This window comes from Cavia porcellus, unplaced genomic scaffold (assembly GCF_034190915.1).
Source record: "Cavia porcellus strain 051 isolate PalLab524CR breed Dunkin Hartley unplaced genomic scaffold, mCavPor4.1 scaffold_2, whole genome shotgun sequence".
Lineage (NCBI taxonomy): Eukaryota > Metazoa > Chordata > Mammalia > Rodentia > Caviidae > Cavia > Cavia porcellus.
In genome coordinates, this window is record NW_026947485.1 from 51,455,843 (window position 1) to 51,469,827 (window position 13,985).

At 33.9% G+C, this 13,985-nt stretch overlaps 1 protein-coding gene across 2 annotated transcripts in view; it reads left to right on the forward strand.

Moving 5' to 3' along the window:
* Window positions 1-629: 629 nt before the first annotated feature.
* The window catches only part of Tfec (transcription factor EC), a 73,308-nt gene continuing 59,952 nt past the window's right edge, over window positions 630-13,985 (forward strand). The window contains exon 1 of one of the 2 annotated variants that reach the window (XM_003475135.4): window positions 630-776. The gene's annotated coding sequence lies outside the window, so the exon portion shown is untranslated. The remainder of the gene's footprint in view (window positions 777-13,985) is intronic. The other variant, XM_063241887.1, reaches the window with a different exon arrangement.

The following is a 13,985-nucleotide window of genomic DNA, read 5'->3' on the forward strand; positions in this document are numbered from 1 at the left end:
TACAGGTAACTGACACATGAAATAAGAACATAGTAGTTTCACTTCTAAAGCAGTTTGTAACCAGTGCTATGTCCCTTTATTTATAAACTATGTTATAAATAATGCTGATAATGATAATAATAATGATAGAAATAGAAATCTGGGCAAGATAGTAATTATCCTGTAGTCACCTTGAGAACAAGAAAATATTTAAGAAATATTTTATTTTGTGAAATATAGGAATTTAAAAAGTCTTATACAAAACTCTGTGCCTTTTAAATAGAAGGACAGTTCTTAAGAACTAAAACATGATGTGGGTCAGTTTAAGAAATGTTACTTGTGAACCATAATATGTTGCAATAGATGTGGGATCTTAGTCTATTCTGATAGTAACCATAGCCTGCTTCTGTAAAGTTAATGATGGGGCAATAATGGACTCAACAAGAATTTTTACTGCAGCCACACCACTGTGGAGTAATTTTGTTGGAGAGCTGTTTCTCAAATTAGTAGAATATTTCAGATAAAGAAAGGAAGTCGCCTTAACTTGAAACTGCTGTGTCATTTCTTCTTCCTTAACTGAAATTCCAACCAGGGTTCAGGAAATGCCCTAATGAGCAACTTCTCTTTTCTTTTTCCCCAACTAAGTGGATTCCAACCAGCCCAACTATTCATTACACACGATCAGATCATTTGCTTTGCTTGCCTCATTGGACATGGTGCTTGTGCTATGGGAAGAGGGATTGTAATTTGGTGCTGTTTGTAGAGGTGATTGTACTGATAGAACCCAATTGTTGCTGGTAGGTAACTAAATGGCAAGTCAGTTCTCTGTACATTAAACAAAGTAAGAGGGCCATTCTAATCAATACCTGTTTTACTTGATACGTGTAGCTTGCTTATAATTTTGTCTTGTATGATAACTAAGTATCAGGATGTTAGAGTAGTCAAGCTGTGATTTGCTGTAATTTGGGTAAAATATAATGTAATCTCTATGAATGTCTTATTTTAATCAAGATAGAAATCGCTGTTTTTAGTTCATGACAACCAAAGGAATTTCATCTTGCAGTTTAATATTCTCAGATATTTACTAAATTGGAACATGATTTAATATTTTATTGCCTCATGTTATTTTATGAGTAAATGTTAATTTCTATTTACATTCTAGCAATATCTATTTTATTAGCTTTTAGAGGTAAGAAAATATAAGCTCTGCTCATAGAGGAAAGGACACCAGACAGTATATTCAGCATGTGTATTTTTCCTTCCTGGGTTAATAGCTTATTCTTGCTTTTTATGCAGATGTAAATCTAAACAGTTTATTTAGGAGATTTCAAGTATTCTAATATAATTAGCATTTAAAAATAATAATTTCAATTATAATAACTTGAAAAATTATAAGAGGGACTTAAATTTTATTTATATAATTCTGTTTATATACAGTATACATATATTTATTTGTATGAATTATTACTGCATAGTTTCAATATTATCTCAGAATGTTTCATTAGAAGAAGCCATGTTGAGAAAAATAAGAAACATGACATAAGCTTTAATTCATCTTGAACAGTTTATTAGTAACTTATTTACTGGAAACTTCATTGAGTATTGAGACTTTAAAATAACTTTAATGGTTTTTCCTGTTCGGAAATTGTGTCAACAAAGCAAAGTGAAACAGAACAAGGAGTTGATTGCTAAGGTTATTCAGATAATTCTGCTTAATTTTTACTGTAGAAACTGAGTGTAGCTATACTGTTTCAAGTAACTTTGAATTAATACCGTCATAATTTGTTGGGGAAGGCTACCTACAATACTCTAAACTTTATGGTTTATATTTTGGGAATTAGAAAAGAAACATTTGTGTAATTCCAAAGTAAATACAACACATGCAATCTTCATCCTATTCATTACATTGGTTTTATTATTATTATTTTGTGTTTCAGTTTTATTCTAAAGAAATAGAATAGTGCAGTGTGAGTACATTTTGTTGAAGTGAAACTTGGAGTTGATGTAAAAAAATGAAACATATTTCGCAAAGTCAGCTTAATTTTAATGACTTATGTGCGAGTTGTATGTAGATACTCCAAATAATTACAAACTGTTTGAAGATAAAGAAAAACTTTCAGCATAAGTAACCTTTCCATTAATCACACTGATTAGCATGGTAAAAGTAGAAAATAACTTTTAAAACTGGTTTGGATAATAAGAAAGGAGAAATAAGAAAAGAAAGTCAAAGAAATGTGAGGTTCTTACACAATAATTTCAAATAAGCTACCAAAATATGGTTCAAATAGAATCATGTTGGATATTGATAAAATAATAAACATTGTATACATGTGGAAATGCAATCAATCTTTTATGCATTGTATAAATAAAACTATACAGATTCATCATGAAAATAATCTCTTATTGTGTAAAGAAATGGATTTCTTGATGTATAAGAAATAGAGTGGCAGAAGATACAGAGAGGTAATATTTACAAATAGCAGGTTGATATTTTTGACTACTCAGCAACAAACCCAACCAAACAGAATGTAGCTATGGGTTCCTTCCTGTATTCCTGGTGATGTTTACTAAAGTCAAAGAGAAGAACTTATGAGGCACCGAGGAGTAGAAATGACAAACACCTACAGGAACATAACCTGTGAAGACAGAGGTTACCATTAGTTTTACAGGGAAGGAAGAGAGAGAAAGAGAGAGAGAGAGAGAGAGAGAGAGAGAGAGAGAGAGAGAGAGAGACAAAACTAATAAGCAAAATGTAATCCTTACTTTACAGAGCTGTGAAGTACCAGGCAATTGAGGGAGCTGTGGAGTTGAGTTGTGGCTATTTGGAGATAAAGCAAAATTTGGCAGCCATTTACTTTGCAAGTGTAACGGATGACAGAGTTTGTGTTTTCCATTAAATTGGATTCATTGAAACATGGAAAGCCTTCGCTACTTCCTAACAAAAATGAGGCAGTTCATGTTAAAACTGGGGAGTAAATGTGAGTGGAAAAGCGAAATACTATAATAGATTATGGATTCTTTTCATGTTAAAGGAAGGCTGGTCAAGGGGAGAAAGCCTTTGTTTCTATATTCAGTTGAGGTTGAGTTGGGTTGCATTTTTCTCTTATTTTTCAGGTTTGAAAGAATAAGTAAGAGTTTGATCTGAAAATGTCTTATTGGACCTCTTTTTGAAGGCACAAATGAGCCATAGTAGGACATTAACCTGGGAATAGAAGCGGACTTTTAGTAATGTTTTTCCTGCCTCTTCCTTCTGTTCTTTTTTAAGAGTTGCCATGGAAAATTATTTTCAAATTTATTCTTCATTCTTTGTCTCTGTCTCTCTCCCCTCTTCGCCAGCTTGCCTGTTGAAGCAAAGAAAGTTCTATCCTTGTGTTCATTTCACTTTCTAGTTCTTCCTTATACAAACATTCTCCAAATGCAGAAAATTGTACATTTATGAATAAATTAAGTTTCAAATGATATTTGTCTTCTTTAGACACATTCTTACCAAATAAGAATGTAAACCATGAGTTTCTGTAACTAGATATTTGGTTCTATCCCCCATGCTTACTTCTAATACACTTTGCTGATACTCATTGTATCAAAATTATTTCATCAGTCAACCAAATCTAGACTGGTATTGACTACATTGGGTTTCTGACTTTAGGCAGGTGACACTGGTGTCTATCTTGAATTTCTAGGTAGCTAAGATGTTTACCCTCCCTGATCCCTCTGAACCTGTGTAAATTCAAGAACATTTAAACTACTGAACTATCTAAGGTTTACAACAAAAATTTTGTTGTCAGAATCTTCACAATGACACTAAATTTTGGTAGAATTCTACTTTTCTCCTTATTCTTAAGAGGTATCTGATCTTTTAATCAAACTCTCAAATATCTTTTCCATTTAGCTAACAACTTTTTCTCTTCAGTAGCTACGATTCTTTTGCATTTGCAAGAAAATTTTCACACAAAGGATGATTTGATTTTTTTCTATCTAAATTGCATCTGCCATTAAATTTTTTTCCTGTAAGCATGTTCAATCTTATAAAATTTTTCTCATTTTTTAAAAATATAAAGTATTTATTGTTTTAGTAAGATGTTTGCAACTCTAGCCATTTGGAAGACAGATTGGATGGTGAAAAACTTTATTTGCACTGCAGATAGAGCAAATACGAATTTGTGAGGTATCGCTGTGTAACACCTTGCAACTAGATGAACTTTTGAAATGAACAGAGGGAAAGAGCTTTGCTGAAAATACTACTGCCTCTATTTCATGAGAGATTTGAAGGTAATATACAGAAACATATTTCGATGTAGAGATAATCATTTAGCTGAATGTATCTAGAGATGTTTCTGTATCCTCTATTCTGTCCATTGATCCACCGATTTATTTTGTTCCAGTACCATGCCATTTTTTTTTTTTGTACCAGGGTTCAAATGCATGACCCTGTTATAAGGCAAAGCAATAGCGATTTAAAAAAAATGGTATCCCCAGAGATTTAGCACCTCCTTGCAAACGTGGGGTCTGTAACTGCTGCTAAATCCTATTTTTAAAAAATCGCTATTGCTTTGCCCTATAGCTTGAAATCAGATATAGCAAGGCCTTCTGTTTTGCTCTTGTTGCCCCGAATTGCTTTTTCTATTTATCTTAGTTACTTTTAACTCATTGCTGAGACACAATACCTGAAGCCCAAAGTTGGGAAAGGAAAGGTTTATTTCTTACAGTTTTTGGAGGTTTTAGTCCACATTCAGTTGGCTCCAAGGCAGGCTGGCATGGCTGAACTACAGTTCATGGCGGCTGCAAACAGCAAGCCGGAACCAGCAAAGAGAAAAACATACCTTTTTCCTTCCATTACATCACATCCTGGCTCCACCCCTACGTGGAGGGTGGACTGACACCAATCCAAGCACTAGACAATGAATGAATAACAAATGTACAATTCAAACTCATGAAGTCTGCGGGACACAGACATAAACCATGACACTATTCTAGGTCTCTTCTGGTTCTATATGAATTTTAGGATATTTTTTCTAGTTCTATAAAGTAAGCTGTTGGTATTTTGATTGGAATTTCATTGAATTTGTATAACAGTTTTGGGAATATGATTATTTTGATAATATTGGACATATTTCCATTTTCTGATGTATTTTTCAACATCCATTTTCAGATTACTGTAGTTTTCTTAGTAAAGGTCCTTTACTTCCTTGCTCAGGTTAAGTCCTAGGTATTTCATTTTTCTTGAAGCTACTGTGAAGTGTTACTGTTTTCATAATTTTTTTCTCATCAAGTTCATTATTGGTGTACACAAATGCAAATGACTTCTGTCTGTTGATCTTTTACTCTGCTATGTTGCTGAAGTTGGTTATTAATTCAAAGATTTTTTTTGGTGGAATTCTTTGGATCTTCTGTTTAGAGTATCATGTCATCAGCAAATAATGATGCTTTGAGTTCTTTCTTTCATATATGTGTCCCTTTTATTTCTTTCTCCTGCCTGATTGCTCTGGCTAATGTTTCAAGTCCTGTGTTGAATATTAGTGATGACTGTGGACATCCTTGTCTTGTTACTGATTTAAGGTGGAAGGCTTTTAGTTTTTTACTATTTAGTGTGATTCTGGCTGTTGGTTTATCATAAATGGCTTTTATCATAGTTATTTATAGATCTTCTCTACCTGTTTTCTTCAGGGTTTTTATTATTAGGGAGTTTTGGATTTTGACAAAAGTGTTTTGTATATCTATTAATACGATCATGTTTTTGACCTTGTTTCTGTTTATATAATGCATTACGTTTATTTATGTATGTTGAGTCATTCTTGTATTTCTGGCATAAAATCTACTTGATCATTATGTGTAATCTTTTTGATGATGTGCTACTTTTTTTTTGATAACATCTTCTTGAATATTTTTGCATCTATGTTCATTAAGAAGAATGGCCTATAATATTATTTTTTAGTTGGTTTTTTCTCTGGCTTGGGATTCACAGTGATATTGGCTTCCTTAAGTAAATTTGGGAACAGTCTGTCCCTTTCAATTTTCTTGAAGAGTTTGAGTACTATTAGTGATATAATATCCTTAAAGTTTTTATAGAATTCAGCAGTAAAGTCAGCAGGTCCTGGGTTTTCTTTTTTAGTGGGTAGATTCTTCATTATTTTGTCAATTTCATTGCTTTTTATTGGATTGTTAAATATATTTATGACTTCTTGGGTTAGTTTTGGCAATTTGTTTGTGTATAGGAATCTGTTAAAAATTTGGTGATTTGTTAGAATATAATTTTTCTAAGTAGGTACTATCTTCTGGATTTTGAGTATCTGTTGTGATTTCACCTTTTAAATTTCTAATTGCATTGATGTGAGTTTTTTTTTCCTATCATTTTCTTGGTAAGAGCTCATCTGTTTTACTTATTCTTGCTAAGAGCCAGATATTTGGGTCATTGATTTTTTTTTTTTTTTACTGTTTTTTAGCCTCAATTTCTTATCTTTTTAATTTTCTTTAATTTAAGTTTGGGGCTGAGTTGTCATTTCTTAAGTGTCTTAAGATTTCTCATAAGGTTATTTATTTGGACTTACTTTGTTTTCCTAATGTGAGCATAGATCATGATGAATTTTCCTCTTCTAACTGCTTTTATAGTGTCCCAAAGGTTTCACTGAGTTGAGCATTTATTGTCATTAACTTCCAGAAATTTTTAATTTCTTCTTTGATTTCTCCTGTGACCCACTGGGTTTTTAGGAGTGTGCTCTTAATTTTCCAGGACCTTTTGCCTCTTCCAAAATTTCTCCTGTTGATTTCAATTTTCGTTTCACAGCCATTTGATAGTATACATGGAGTAATTTCAGTTCCTTTATGTTTACTTAAGCAGGCTCTGTGGACTAGTATGTGATCTATTTTGGAAAAAGGACTATGTGGGGAATTAGAGGAGGAGGGAGGGAGCTGGGAAGAAGGGGATTTCAAAAGAGAAACAATCTGCAGTACATGCATGTACTTTCTCTCCAAGATGATTATAAACTACATTACTGTAACATGTGCAAATAATTTTTAAAAAGTTGAAAAGAAGAAATCATTTACACTGGCCATACACTGACTAGCTCCCATACAAGTTAACCAACTTAGTAAGTGCCGATGATTCAGTGATTTCTGTTGTTGCTTGATGTGCAGTTGGTAGGACACACTGTGAAATAGGAAGTCAGAAGTTCAGCATTTTTAGCTTGTTCCTAACTTTCCATGTGACTCTGAATAAGTCTTAGTGTGTCTTAAGGATTTAGAGTTAGATTGATGTCTGAAAGGAGAATGAAGGTTTGGAGTCAGGCTAGAGGGCAAAAGCCGAGGAACATGTGGTGCTTAGAAGAGTAGCTCCAAATTTGTTCCCTGGAGACCAAACTTGTACTGGACACAGGAGCTTACAGTACGGAAAGAAGTCTTTTCTCTTCCTCAGTTTCATGGGAGGTCTCAATTTCATGTTACCAACAGATTTACATAGCATGAAACATACAACAACCACTTCTCCCAAATCTGGCCTTTTCCTTCTTGTTACAATTTCCTATCAAAACAGCCGTCGAGGATTCTGCTTTTGGAGAAAAATGAAGCAACACTTTGTATAATTTGGCAGGTAACTGCTAATATGCCTTTTCTCCACAGGGAAGGACTGCTTTTCCAAATTTTTTCAAAATGCATTTCTAATTCACTTACACTTCTATTGATTTGCAGTAAAATCCATGGTTGTCTCTGAATTCACTTTGTTTTATCCTACTGTACGCATCTACAGTGGGCTGTGGGACAAAGCTTTTGAGTATTCACTTAGGATGGATTTATGTAATAATGAAGCAAACAACAATAACAAATAGCGAGTAAAGTTATTCCAGAATGTGCTAAGAGATAGACACATTTTGTAAAATAGGGAATGTAAAATATTACATCCTTTACTGAAAGATAAAAGGAGACTCCGAATGATAGGACTCATGACTGAGTATGGTTGCTTTAGAAGAGTTTGAGCATCAGAGTCATCTACAATGTCACTAATGATTTTTTGCCCCCCCCCCAGCTCCTCTCCCTCCCCTCCCCTAGCCCACCTCTGGCCTGATCTGCCCTGCCCTCCCTCCTTTTTCCCCTTCCCTCTGCTCCCTTCATCTTTCGTTTCTCTCTTCTGTTTTCTTCTCTAGGTGTCACTAGGCAACATCCTCAATTAGGTTTTTTTCATATACATAAAACATTGCCAGGTAACACCTCAATTTAGTCTGACAATATCCTTGGGCAAGTGCTGTAGAGAAAATATGTTATGTTTTCTGGGGCACTTAAATTTAAATTTTGTTGTTATCTTTCACTCATTTTTACTGAGATCTCATTGTTATAGCTTGGATGGGGAAACGGTCTGAATGGGAAAGTTTCGGGGCATTAGAAATCATGGTCATGCTAAAGAAGTTTCCTAAACTTGCACGTGAATAAAAAGGCCTTCGACTGTATTCCATTTACAGAAATAGCAGATGCAGACGTAGCAATGGACCAGAAGAGATGGCTTATTTCATAAGAGACAGGGATAAAATGAAGAAACTCATTAATGTCAAAGCAGTAGATGGATAACCAGTGACAAATATCAAGTAGGTTTGCTTCAGTATGGGCAGAGAAAGGTCATTGATTATTTTTGGTTAAACTGGTTCACAGAGGCCAGGTCTCTAGTAAAAAAGGGAATTAATTGCTTCCATTTCCAACTAATTGCCTCAACATTTCCCTTTGCTTTGTCATTGGAGATTTGGTCAGAGAGGGGAAAAGTCAAAAGTCAGAGTCTGATGGAATCTACATAAAAAGGGAATCTGAAGAGACCAAATTATGGCATTTGGTGTAATAATGATAATGATATTTAGCATTTTTCCCTGGGAGTACTGTGGAGTGTTAGAGCCCTTTTCAATCTTTAATCAGACCATAGGGCACATTTAAAAGAGTTCACTGTTTTTATTTCCACCTAGAGGATAAAGCATCACAGAGAGATGAGCTGACCCAGGGCAAGACTCTTGAGATGTTCATCCTGTATGTTAGATTGCACCCTCCGATGTTAAGTTTTAGCTAGCAGCCTGGGCTCTTCCCAGCGGTACCGTTCATTCATGCTTCCTCAGAGTCTAGATTTTTGCATGTTACTGTCTGAGATTACTACCTGTATCAGTGGATGAAAAATTGCTCAAGAACACAATATGAAACCAATTTGATACTGCAAAGCTTGTTAGTTTTCTGACTACTAATTTATGCATCAAATGCTTTCATGTAACAAGATATTCTCATGGGTGTTCTTTGAAATCTGTTCACTTCCCAGTTCTTGGGAATATGTGAGTTTTGTGATTCAGGCATTTACAGTTTTGTTGTTTTGAAACAAAAAGAAGTAATTTTGAATGTGGAAATAGCACAGAATTCAGGAAATGATAGATCAGTAAGGAATCATTCTGGATCCTATGATGCACGTCAAAGGCTCAGTAGATAACTGTTTCTCTTTATTAAATTTCAAAACTTCAATATCAATCCCTCTTCTTTGTTAGAATGCCCCAAAATACATGTCATTGATAATTAGGTATTTACTACATTGTAAGTTTTAAAAAATAATTCTTAAAAAAGAACACAGGTTTTAAAGCAAGATGGTTATGTATCAAAACAGCTCTGACGTGATCAGTTGTTTAATCTCGACAATTTATATAATTTGATTATGATTTCATTTCTTCATCTGTAAATCTGTTCTACTTCTTAGCATTTTATGGTTATGAAATGTGAAAGTGAATAAAATAGCTTAATTCCTGTGTAGAATGGGGATCTTATACCTTTAGTGATTGTTTCTTACTGTTATTATTAAATATTATGAAAATATTGAATGATTGAAAGAAGCAAAGCTTAAACATAACATGCTCATACAAAAAGAATCCAATACTCGTAAAGTTTTTTATTTAAACAAAATGCTTTCAGTTATGTTTCATTTTCTTTCTATTCTATGCGTCTACAGCAAGTCTTCATTACCCCACCATTTTGGAAAGTCTTTATCTATATTAAATCATTTAGTACTTAGAGCAGCAACCTTGGGAATTGAACAGTGCCATTGCATCAACTGCACATATTAAAGTACTTGCCTAGTGGCAGGTACTCTATGTGACCTCAAGGCACACAGCTTGTTAGTTGGGAACCCAGGTTTGAAATCAAGTGAGTTTTTTTCAAAACCTGTATTTTTAACTGTCGTTCTAACAATGTTTGTTGAAGATCAGAATATATTTTAGCACTGGCATTTGTGTAAACTGAGAAATTAAATAGTCTTTATTCTCACTTTTAAGTTCATAAGGAGATTGCAAAGCTATTTTTTTTCTGTTCATACGAAGAATAAAGAACTACTGTCAACAGTTGTATCAATGTTACCAAAAATGTCTGTTTTTATACTGTTTATTTTTAAATTAATTTTACTAGTGCATTTTAGGTACACATAATAATTACATTCATCCATAGGGAATTTTAAGTGTTTTTATTTAACCTCAGGAAATGTAATAAGTCCATTCCTTTGTTGAGATACATTTTAGTCCCCTATGAAGGAAATATCAGCAGCTGGGCAAGATTTTCTCTTGGCCACCTCTACCCTCTTGCCTCCTTTCCATACCTGTCAGATAGGGCAATGAGCCTTTTCCCCCAAGTGCTAAAGCTGAGGATCAACTCTGAGGGGAGAGCTAATTGTCAAACTCATTACTCACAACTTTTTTGTCTTATTTCTCTTATACCGGGTAACTTAATACAACTCCTGTCAAATATACAAACAGGATACACCTACTAAAACAGCAAGTGTTGTGACTGTGTATACATGGGAAACTTGGTGAAGATATTTTGATTAACTTGACTGCTCAAGTCAGTCAAAATGTAATCACCAGTGAAGCCAACCATTCTGACAGATTTTAGGCCTCCTTACAGCTTATTTGACTGGCTTGTCTGTCAAGTTGAAGTGGTCAGATTGATTGGAGATAGTCTACAAGAAAAATTTAACTTAGGAGGATGTGGGTGTCTGTATACCAGAATGTACTTTAAATAACTTTATTTGAAATCTATAGCTATTTTCCTGGGCCCAGGAAAAGTTTGAAATGACACATTGCAGTATTTGACTTTCTAGAATGGGATGTCTTGTGCTTGTTAAAGCTAGCAATATATTTATAGGCCACAATACAAGCACATCTCCCCTGTGCACATAGAAGGTTCAATATGATTAAAATTCTACCTTAACTTGGGTATTGTATTAATAAGGTATCATATTATCTTACTTTTTTTATAGAATGTTGATAGATGTGTGAACATAAAAGGTTTTTTTCCAATATTAAATTACTAATTGAGCCATTAGTGACTTGAGGTAAGCAGAGTTGATTTTGCCATTAATAGTAGCCCTAAAAAGAATTTTAGGGAGAAACAAAAACAAAATACCAAACAAAACCTTTTATGAGAGGCAAGAGAATTTGGTTAAATCACTTAAGTTATTTTTTAAAGTAAGTCTTTGTATATGTCATTTATTATGTTCCATTAGAAATGAACTTCCAGATACGGGCAGGACAAAAATAACACTACAAGGTTGAAAAGAATTATTTATGCTCGTGTTATAGTGTTGGGTTTTATGAGGCGAACATAATGAGGTAATTTTCTGTGGTAAGCACATTTTCATAAAGTCTGGTTTATGTTGGTTCTAAATGTATTTACATTATTGGTCTTAATGTGTTTACACTGATAATTTGAAATATTGTGCTATTGTTTGAAAGATTTACTTGTGTGTTGCTGCTCCTTAACCCACTTAAAATTCTGACTTTTCCTGTGAAAATGTTTTATAAATGTTGAGGTCTTAGATGATATCTTATGTACATTTCAGAAATAAATTCAATACTAGCATTAAATAGAAGCTAAGTGTAGAATGTCAGTAATAACTTTTAAATAATGACAGCTCTCAAATTAGCTGAATAGTCATATTTACTTTATGTTAGAGTCACTTTATATATCACTATTTTTCTTTAAATTTCATGATTAATAGAGGGAAAGGAAGCTTATTTTAGGTTTGCTTTCCAATTTTATGTTTTCTAGTTATTTTATGAGTAAATGCTCTCAGTAAGAGAACTCTTTGATCTGAGTAAGAAAGAAAATTAAATCAAATCTTACACTCTACCTGGTGCTATAAGTGGGCCATTGGGGTGTATACTTAAATTTTATATGTTTCTTACATGTTAGCACCATTATTCATATTTCAATGGTCATCCTGATGCTTTAAATCTTTTACATATTTGGGACTACTTTCTTAGGTTATGCAAATATGTTGTACAGATTTACCTCCTGGCAGCAATTAAAGGGGATATTTTTGTAATGTTTTCTTCTCTGTGCTGTATATTCATATTACAATATGAGATAATTTGAGAAGCAACATTATTTGAATGATTGCCATGATTGGCGCAAAGGTTCAGTAGTGAGCTCAGTTTGGGTTTGAGTTCCTTCCTTGCTTCAGAGCTGCTTCTCTTACTCTCTAGCTTCACTTTGTCTTGTGTTGTAGTGGGCAGACAGAATAAGACTCTTTGTCTCATATTTTAATGAAATGCTTATAACAGACAAAGTAGCTTCAAACAATGTGCCCAATTCAAAGCAAACGTTCTATACTTGTTCCTCTAAGTAGTAAATTACTCTATTTAATTCAGATTAATATAATTTTAACTTTGAAATCAGCACCCAGAGTGTCAAGTAGATCTATCTGATTCTAGAATCTGTGTATTTTGTGAATTCCTTGAACCTTAGCTGGTTCATTGGAAAATGCATGAAATAAGAAACCATAACCATAAAGAATCAAGTAAGCCATCATAAAATGGATCAAATGTGCTTTTTAATTAGCAAAATACTTTATAGGTGTAAACATTCTTTCTGCTAGGTGCTGTCTTTGGATTCAATGTGATTTGCCTGATTTTCCTATAATTTCGTGATTGTATTTTACAAAATTCAGTTTCGATGACAGGAAAAGCATATATAAACTGTGCCACTGATGGCAGAAACTATGAAATTATACAAACATTTCAAAAACAAATTATCAATGTGATATGTCATGTTTTTAGTTCAGTAGGCTTGTGTTTAGATGTCGTCTCAAAGCCCGTTGTGAACATAGTTGAGGCTTTTTCAGAGGTGGCTGGATCTACAGTGTATGAGGCTGGACTTGATTCATGGTGCAATGCTGGGACCAAGGCACTAGGATTAGAGGTGTGAATGCTACTCACCCTAGGTAACCTGGATAAGATATAAGGATAGAGATACTTGCAGTTGTCTCTTGTTGCCTTGCTGCCTTCTGCCCACAATGAAGAGAAACCATGAACAGTTTCTCTTCTGTGAAGCCTGTCTGCCCCACTACCTTTTACTGGCGCCAGCTGATTATGGACTGAAACATCTACAAACTGTAGGCTAAATAAACCTTTCCTCCCTTAGCTTTGAGTGTCAGCATTTTGTCAAGGCAACAAGTAAAGAATATAAGACAGATGTAAGCTAATTGTATTCAGAGTTAAGAAAATGGTTATCATTTTGATAGTTGAAGATATTTCATATATGGTAAGGAACTGATTAAAATAATGCTTGACACTGCAACTTTTTGAGATGATTTCTCTATGAAGATGAAGAAGAAGCATGGTAGATACCCAAGTTTACGCTACCAATAAATCATTTATGATAGAATTTTTGTTACCATCCAAGCAAGTGATCGATGCTAACCAACATGCGCATTTATTGCAATGTAACATAGTTCCCTTAAACACAGTCCTAGTGAGTAATTGAAGAGAAGGATGAAATTGTAAAAGTCAGTGAAGTTCTGGAGCATTTAGAGGGTGACATCGTGTTTTAGGTTGGACCAATATTCTTAGCCTTCAACTCTGTTTATCTCTTTCTGTACATTCTCTATGAGCTGATAGAGTCTTCTAATCTATTGACTATTTTACTTTTTTACATTTTGGAAATGTCTTCACTGTCTTCTGGATCTAGCCTTTTTCTTTTTTCTTGAAGATCAATACACCCAGTTACATGTCTTG